This window comes from Cynocephalus volans, chromosome 11, assembly GCF_027409185.1.
Source record: "Cynocephalus volans isolate mCynVol1 chromosome 11, mCynVol1.pri, whole genome shotgun sequence".
In the NCBI taxonomy this organism is placed as follows: Eukaryota; Metazoa; Chordata; class Mammalia; order Dermoptera; family Cynocephalidae; genus Cynocephalus; species Cynocephalus volans.
Genome location: NC_084470.1, coordinates 100,444,893 through 100,453,569, shown reverse-complemented (window position 1 = coordinate 100,453,569; position 8,677 = coordinate 100,444,893). Strand labels below are relative to the sequence as shown.

The window sequence follows — 8,677 nt, the reverse complement described above, 5'->3', positions numbered from 1 at the left end:
CCCTGTGAGCCAGATTGTGACATAGGGCTGGAGAGCTGGTGTCCCCCTGAGGTGGGACAGTGAAGGTGCACTGCTGGTCTTGCGAGCTGAAAGCAGGTTATTTCTGATGGGCCTTGAGAGCAGACACAAAAAGTAATTCACCAGATCCAGAGCTGCAGAAACAAGTACCAGAGGATGTTAACATTAAACACATTTACTCGTGACTAACTATGTTGAGGATATTTGATATACTTATTTGCCACTTTTTTTTTTGGTGAAGTAGCTTTTCAAATCCTTGTTCATTTTTTAAATTGGATAGTTTTTGTATTACTGAGTTTTGAGAGTAATTTATATATTCTGGCTATAAATCCTGAAAGATCAAGCCTCTGGTCTAACTACTGGTTTGCAGGAAGTACAGGGGACAAAAGAGCAGGGGAGATGACAACTGGGAGACACAATCGGCAAAATCTAGAATATGAGAAACTCTATAGGCCAAATGAGACCATTTCTTCAAGATAACATTGCAAAGAAAAAAGAGATTGTGAGATAGGGGCCGGCCCGTGGCTCACTTGGGAGAGCGTGGTGCTGACAACACCAAGTCAAGGGTTAAGATCCCCTTACCAGTCATCTTTTTAAAAAAAGGAGAGAGAGAGAGGAAGGACCTACAACTGAGAGACTTAGGAGACACATCGACCCACTGCAATGCACACACTTTATTTGTGTCTTGACCTGAATATCAAACTACAGAGAGAGAGAACTGGGGAAATGTAAACACTGACTAGACACATGACAATAGTAAGTAATTATCATTTGTTTTCACTGTGATAATAATGTAGAATTTCTTCAAAATAATCAGCAGACAGTGGGAGTGAGTGGGAGTGGGTGGGCACATACGTGAAGTGATGTTGTCCACACCCTGGTAGCTGAAGCCGTGGTGCACATGTGAAAGCTCATGATACATAAGCACCTCTTTACTTTTGAATATATTTGAAATTTTATATTATAAAAAAATTAAAAACAAAACAAATCAAAAAAGTAAATCCTTTCATTTCACCCCAGCAGACCAGCATAGGCAAGTGGAAAATCAACGAGCCCATGAGACTCCATCCAAGGAAGTTATACAAGGACAGCAGAATAAACTCAAATAAAGCAGAAAGAAGGAAATAACAAAGGACAATAATATAAGTTGTAAATAAATATAGAAAAGAAAGGAACAACAAAATTGGACTTGGCCTCTTTGAAAACCTCAATAAAATTGGTCTTGGTTTGATAATGACCAAGAAGAAAAAAAAGATAGAAGGTTCAAATAATCAACATTGTAAATGAAAGGGGGGACATCTTAATAGAAACTGAAGACATTTAAATATTTTAAAAGGCCATTTTGAACAACTTCATGCCAATGAATTACCAAATTTAGGTGAATTGGCCAATGTATTAGTCCATTTTGTGTTGCTATAGCAGAATACCAGACACTGGGTAATTTATAAAGAAAAGAGGTTTATTTGGCTTACAATTCTGGGACAGCTGCATCTGGTGCAAGCCTCAGGCTGTTTCTACTCATGGCAGAAAGCAGGTGGGCAGCCAGTGGGTACAAGCAGATCACGTGGCAAGAGGAAACAAGAGAGAGGGGAGGTTCCAGGGTCTTTTAAACAACCAGCTCTTGCAGAGAGATCTCACTCAGGACCCTCACCCCCCAGAGAGATTTGGCACCATGACTCAAACAGCTCCCAACACTGCCACATTGGGGATCAGATTTCCACATGAGTTTTGGCGGGGACAACACATCCAAACTCTATCAGCCAATTCCTAGTAAAATAGAATTTACCAAGCTAATTGATGAAGAATTCAAAAACTAATATAGTTTTAAGATGCACGAGACCGCTACAAAGTAAAGCAAAAGAAATTATTGAGAGAAAATAAAGAAAACATAATAAATGAAAGGACAAATCTATGAGTCAGTATTCTAAGTATAGCAATTTTCCCCAATTGATCTATACATTCAATACTAATATAGTCGAAATTCTAACAGGTACTTGCACATGTGTGTGTGTGTGTGCACATGTGTGTATAAACTGACAAACTGGTTCTGAAATTTATCTGGAAATACAAAGTGACACAAATAGCCAAAATAATATTTTTTTAAAAGTACAAATTTATTATTATTATTTTTTTAAATTTTTTTAAAAGATGACCGGTAAGGGGATCTTAACCCTTGACTTGGTGTTGTGAGCACCACGCTCAGCCAGTGAGCGAACCGGCCATCCGTATATGGGATCCGAACCCGGGGCCTTGGTGTTCTCAGCACCGCACTCTCCCGAGTGAGCCACGGGCTGGCCCCAAAGAAGTACAAATTTAAAATGCATATTATTAAGTGAAAGAAGCCAATCTGAAAAGGCTACATACTATATGATTCCAACTATATGACATTCTGGAAAAGGTGAAACTATGAAGACAGTAAAACAAACAAACAAAAAAAATCATTGGTTGCCAGGCAATAGAGGGGGAGGGATAAATAGGTGTAGAGAAATAAAATGTAAATTCTTTGAAATATACAATGTCTTAGAAAGTTTACCAACCAAATACCCTCACTGAAAAATTACCAGAGGATAGACAAGAATAAAAAAAGATGTAAAATGTGAAAAATAAGATTGAACATAAAAATTGGTTATAGATCATAATATATCTAAATATAAAAATGTATTGATCATTAATAGTCAATTAATAGTATTAATTTTTGCATGTTTAAAGAGAAACTAAAACAAATGCCAATATCAGACTTAGTATAGGAGTAGAGTTTGGAGGTAGGTTGAAGTGCACTAAATTCTTCCCTCACTCAGGAAGAGGATATAAATACTAATTAACATTAAGCTTTGTTAGAAAAAAAGGCATGCATGATAAAAATTAAACTAGGGACTGGGGATGAGAGCTGCACTGTGTGGGACAAATCACTGGTGGCGCCCAACGGAGCAGAAGAGGAGAGAGCATGGAGCTGGAGAGGATCACAGATCGAGCAGGAGAGCGGAGAGTGTGGAGCTGGAGAGGATCAAGCAGGAGAGTGCAGAGCCTGGAGCTAGAGAGGGTCATCAGTGCAGCCCTCCTTGGCTTTGTCCAGACACACCTCCCCGAGGCCGGCCTCAGTGCCTTGGATGAGGTCATCTCCTATGTGCTTGGCGTATTGGAGGACCTGGGCCCCTCAGGCCTATCACGGGAGAACTCCAACATGGAGGCCTTCACTGAAATGATGGAGGCCTATGTGCCTTGCTTTCCCCATATCCCCAGAGGCATAATAGGGGACATGATGCAGGAGTTCTCAGGGCAGCTGAATGATGCCTGGAACAAGGAGAATCTGCAATTGCAGAGCTCTGGTGCCCAAGGTCAGGTGCCCATCTCCCCAGAGCCCCTGCAGCAGCCTGAAAAGTTCAAAGAAAAAAACAGTTCTTCTACTGCTGATGCTGCAGACAACCCAAAATGAGGCAGTCGGCGCTGAGGAGGAGCTGCTGCCAGGGGTGGATGTACTCCTGGAGGTGTTCCCTACCTGTTCAGTGGAGCAGGCCCAGTGGGTGCTGGCCAAGGCTCAGGGGGACGTAGAAGAAGCTGTGGAGTTGCTGGTAGAGGGGAAAGAAGAGGGTCCTCCAGCCTGGGATGGCCCCAATCAGGATCTGTCCAGGCATCTCAGAGGTCCCCAAAAAGATGACCTGAAGTCCTTCATCCTGCAGAAGTACATGATAGTGGATAGCGCAGAGGATGGGAAGACTCACTGGCCCATGGCTCTGAAGGAGGCCCCCAAGAAGCAGAGCCAATACATTGACAACAAGTAGTGAGCAGCAGAGGGGAGTGATCCAGAGATGTGCAGAACCCTGAGGCAGAGCAGACAAGGCCACATATGTCAACCTCACACCCGCCAGAAAGGACTGCTTCCACTGAGGCACTTGTCAGACTCTGCCCAAGCCTTCTAGGCTCAGATCCCAGAGGAATGGAGGAGCACTACACCCCCACACAGGGGCCTCTCTGACTCCTGTCCCCCATCTCTATCCCCTTTCTCTACTTTCTTGCTTCATAGTGTTAACCTACTCTCAGAGCCACCTCCATGGGCGCAGTAAAGGTGGCCCAAGGGAAAAAAAAATTAAACTAACCACCAAAATATTGCACCTAGAATTATCATAACAAGAAGAAAGAAAAAGGTATCTATTCAATAAAGGCAGGAAAGAAGAAAAAAGTAGTTTTAAAAAAGCATGGAAAGGGCCAAGCCCGTGGCGCACTCGGGAGAGCGCGGCGCTGGGAGCGCAGCGACGCTTCCGCCGCGGGTTCGGATCCTATATAGGAATGGCTGGTGCACTCACTGGCTGAGTGCCAGTCACGAAAAAGACCAAAAAAAAAAAAAAAAAAAAGCACGGAAAAAAGAATACACAAAATTAAATTGTAGTGACAAGTCTAAATACATTAGTAATTATGATAAATGTAAATAGTAAAACACATCAATTAAAAGACAGACGCAGATTAGATTTTAATATTCCAATTAAGTGCTCTTTGTAAGACATACATCTTACCACCTATCAAACAAAATTAACACCACAATAAACACATTACAAACTTTTAGAAAAAGCAGTGAAAAAAACAAAGAGGGATATTTCATACTTAACCCACCAAGAAAACAATTAAAAATGTGATGGAAAACGCTTGTAAAAATTATTCAAGAACTTTCTTTCCCATGGAACTTCACTTATTTCATTGCGCTCTACATTTCTCTTAACAGTTTAAGATTTTGTCCTTTATGTGTCTTTCTGTATTTAAATATAATGCAGTACCAAATATGTTCTGGCATAAAAGTAATTCAGGGACTCTGAGGAACCGATACTAAGAAAGACAAACGGAAGGTAAGAAAAGCCAATGGCCTCTTACTGTGTGGAGAGAGGAAAATGATTCCAGCTACTCCCGTGCATGCACAATGAGTTCATTATCATAAAGTGCTATGAGGTGCAGAGCACGGAGGTAGCTCCCATTAGAAGGGGTCAGAAAAGGCTACCTAGAAGAGGAGATATGGCAGGTAGAATTCTAAGAATGACCCCCAGTAACCTCTCACTCTTGTATAATCCTTTTCCCTTTGAGTATGGATGGAACCTGTGAATATCACTCCCATTAGTATGTTGCCTTATAAGGCAAAAGGGAGCTTATCCAGGTGGGCCCAATCTAATCACATAAACCTATAAAAGTTTTCTCCAGGTGGTGGTAGAAGACATCAAGGAAATGAAGTGTGAGGGGCATTTGTCTTGAGGGAGTTTCTCTGCTGTTGAGACAGAAAGGCGTCCTGGAGAGACCTGAGAGCAACAGCTAGCGAGAAGACAGGGACCTCATTTCTACAACCACAGGAAACTGAATTTGGTCAACAGCCTGCATGAGCTCAGAAGCAGATTCTTCCCCCAGAGTTTCCAGGTAAAACATCTTGATTTCCACTTTGCAAGACCCTGAACAGAGAACCCAGTTGAGCCTTTTTCAGACTTCTGACCTCTAGAACTGTTAGGTAATATATAGCTGTTGGTTTAAGCCACTGTCTTAGTCTGTGCTGCTATATAACAGAATCCCTGTGACTGAGTAATTTTGAATGATCAGAAATGTATTGGCTCACTAGGAAGTCTAAGGTCAAGGCACCGGCAGGTGCAGTGTCTAGTGAAGCCATTCTATTCTTCCAAGATGGTGCCTTGCACACTGCGTCCTCTGGAGGGAGGAAGCCTGGATCCTCAAGGGGAAGGTAGAAGGGCCAAGAGACACAGCTTGCTCCTGAAAGCCCTTTATTTTGAGTCATCAAAGCTAACCCTGATGGTGGAGCCCTCGAGGCCTAATCGCCTACTAAGGCCCCACCTCCAAATACCATTACATTGACAGTTAAATTTCAAAATGAGTTTTGGAGGGGACAAATATTCAAACCATAGTACATCACATCCCTTCAGCCCACCTGCAATTTCAGGTGACATCCAGTGATCTTTTAGCTGACTGTCCCAGGCTTTCTCTAAGACTCAGAGATTCCCAGGCCCCAGGCAAGTGCAGCTCAGAAATGCAGAGTCCCTCTCAATTAATGGGGGACAGAAGCGTTGAACAAATATGTGTCTTCTATCCTTCAGGTGAACTATTCTTGAAGGTGTTCTCTACCCTTCTTAAAAGGTCCCTGCGAAATCGTATCTCCATTGCCCAAAGCAATTTGGACCCTCAGTAATACACCCAGATATTGGCTTTTCCTCCTTTCCTCTCTTATTCTCCTCTCTCCCTCACTCCTGCTTCCTGCACCCAGATCCTTGAATCAGGTTCTGCTTTGAGGAAAATCCACACTGCTACACTCTGGCAAGGGGGCCCAACCCAGGTTGGTAGTGTGGATAAGAGAGAGAAACACTGCACAGATAGATTGGGCAGTAGACAGCACCTTTGGATATGAAGGGGACATGAAGGGAAGAGCCCAAGAGGACACCAGGTTTCAAACCCAAGGATCATCATCAGGAAAAGGTAAGTGTGGAGGGGAATGTGTAATCTGTGTGATCCTTGAACAACATTTATACTAACACCAACAATATATATACTAATCATAGAGCCGTGTACCATAATTATTAATTCATATCCTGTGCCTTATATCCCGTTGTTCTTTGTCATAAAATACTAAGTTATAGATGCCAATTGTTATTTGTGCAAAGGGGTGAGGAACACAGAAAAAAGTCACAGATGGTAACCAACAGCTCTTAAAATATCACATGGTGGCTTTGCCTCTGATGGTCACAGCATCTCTCAGGCCTTTACCCAGAGTCACCCACTATTATATGCCCAGTGGGTTTCTGCATAGCTGATGTGCTCAGCTCCTGTGTGTTCACAATCTACTAGAACCAATGTCAAGCTTACTTCCTGGGTAGAAAGAGGCAAGATTTTCTCTTATACTTATCTGCAAGGAAACAACAACATCAAGAACAAAAAGTGTGTATTTTCTGAGCCACCAGCAAAACTACAGTATTATAACTTAATCTCAATAATGTGGAAATAAAAACAAAAGCCTGGAGCCAAGATTCTAATAGCCAGAATGAAAGATGAAACTTTAAGGCTTGTCAAATGTCTTTTCTTCTAGCTGACTAAAAAAATAAAATGACATCATTTGGTCTTCCAGATAATGAGGGTTTCCTTTATTGAACTCTTACAACTTATCGGGCATGTCTACAATATCACTTTGTTAAATTTCACAACAACTCCATGAAGCAGTTATATCTTCATTTTACAGAGGAAAAAACCAGCACTCAAAAAGGTAAAGTAATCTGAGCAGAGTAAGAAGAAGAGCTGTAATGAAAACCCAGGTCTGTTTGATTCCAAATCCCGCTCTTTCTGCTATGCACTCCTGACCTACTTGGGGGCTTGGTAGCTGAAGAGCAGCATGCAGCAGAGGAGACAGGTCAACACTATTTCCTTTGTGTCAACAGCTCTTAATCTCTTACTTCATCCTTGTGGTTACACAGGGTTTTCCATGTTTATTTTCCAGAAGAGCAGAGTCAAGTGGTTTGCTTACATCATTGTGGATCAATACTAATAAGTTAACTCTAAAACAAGTGCACACAGTCTGACACTACCTCCCATCCCCACCCATGTATTACATTTCCTGAGATGATGACTCCTATCTGGTCCTCACCCACATATCAACCTGCCAACAATCCTGAAGGCATTCATTCACACTTAAACTGTATCTACTTCCACCCTCTGGGATGTCCACTTAAAAGACCTTCTGCCTCAGTGTCCAAACACTGCCAGCTCTCTCTCTGTGCCTGTGAGGGGTTTGTAGTGGAACTGAAAGGAGACCTCCACCATGTGATTTTCTAAAATTTTCTTAGGGAAAACGTGAACATACACACATACACACACACAATCCTGCAACATGGTGTAGTGCTGGAAGCAGTGTCAACAGGTAGGAGTTATATAAATGAGGAGCCCCTGGGCAGAACCAGAGCAAATATGAGCTAAAGATTCACGATGGAAATGATGGTTCAAGGGAAAGGTCCTGCCCCACTCTTTGTATCAAAGCTACCTACTTCTTCTGTGAAAGGAGAAATTGGAAATTAACAAAGGCGAACACAAGATGTGTTGCAGGAGTTTGTGCAGACTCCAGAATGCTTCATGTGTGTGACTTGTCCTTCTTTGCTATAGCTGCAGAGAAGGGGTAGGATTACTGGGAAAAGGGGTCATGTTGATTTCCCAACATAAATAACAAACTAGCCAACTTGGAAAAAATTCAGAGAATCTGAAATCCTTCCCAAACTTCTGATTTAATACATTCTATTAATTGAGACAGTAATCTACCCCTGAAATTCTGGAAAATTTGACTCTGTTTCCTCTGCCAGGCCAACAGAAATAGCCCTTGATTACAGCATTAATCAGTGATACTGAAGCCATCTAAAGAAAGAATGTGTTAGGGAAGAGCTGAACTAGGAGACAAAAGTTGCCAAAAGCATCTAGCCCTGTCCAAGGCCTTGCATCTAGGGTCACTGGACAAAACCCTGTCACTGGAAAATTAGCCTCTGATGAGAAGAAGAGATTTTTCACCAGGCTTTGCAGGGACACAGGCGAGGTACACCCACACCATGGTGCCTTCCTTGTCTGGGTCCTAGGCTTAGGAAAGAGACTGCTGACTAATGATGAGCCACCAGAGAGCCCCTCCACCAGAAATGATGGCTGCACTCCC

The 8,677-nt window shown here is 42.4% G+C and overlaps 1 pseudogene; it reads left to right on the top strand.

Moving 5' to 3' along the window:
* Nucleotides 1-2,962: 2,962 nt before the first annotated feature.
* Nucleotides 2,963-3,903, top strand: LOC134390158 (CUE domain-containing protein 2-like; annotated as a pseudogene).
* The last annotated feature ends 4,774 nt before the right edge of the window (nucleotides 3,904-8,677 follow it).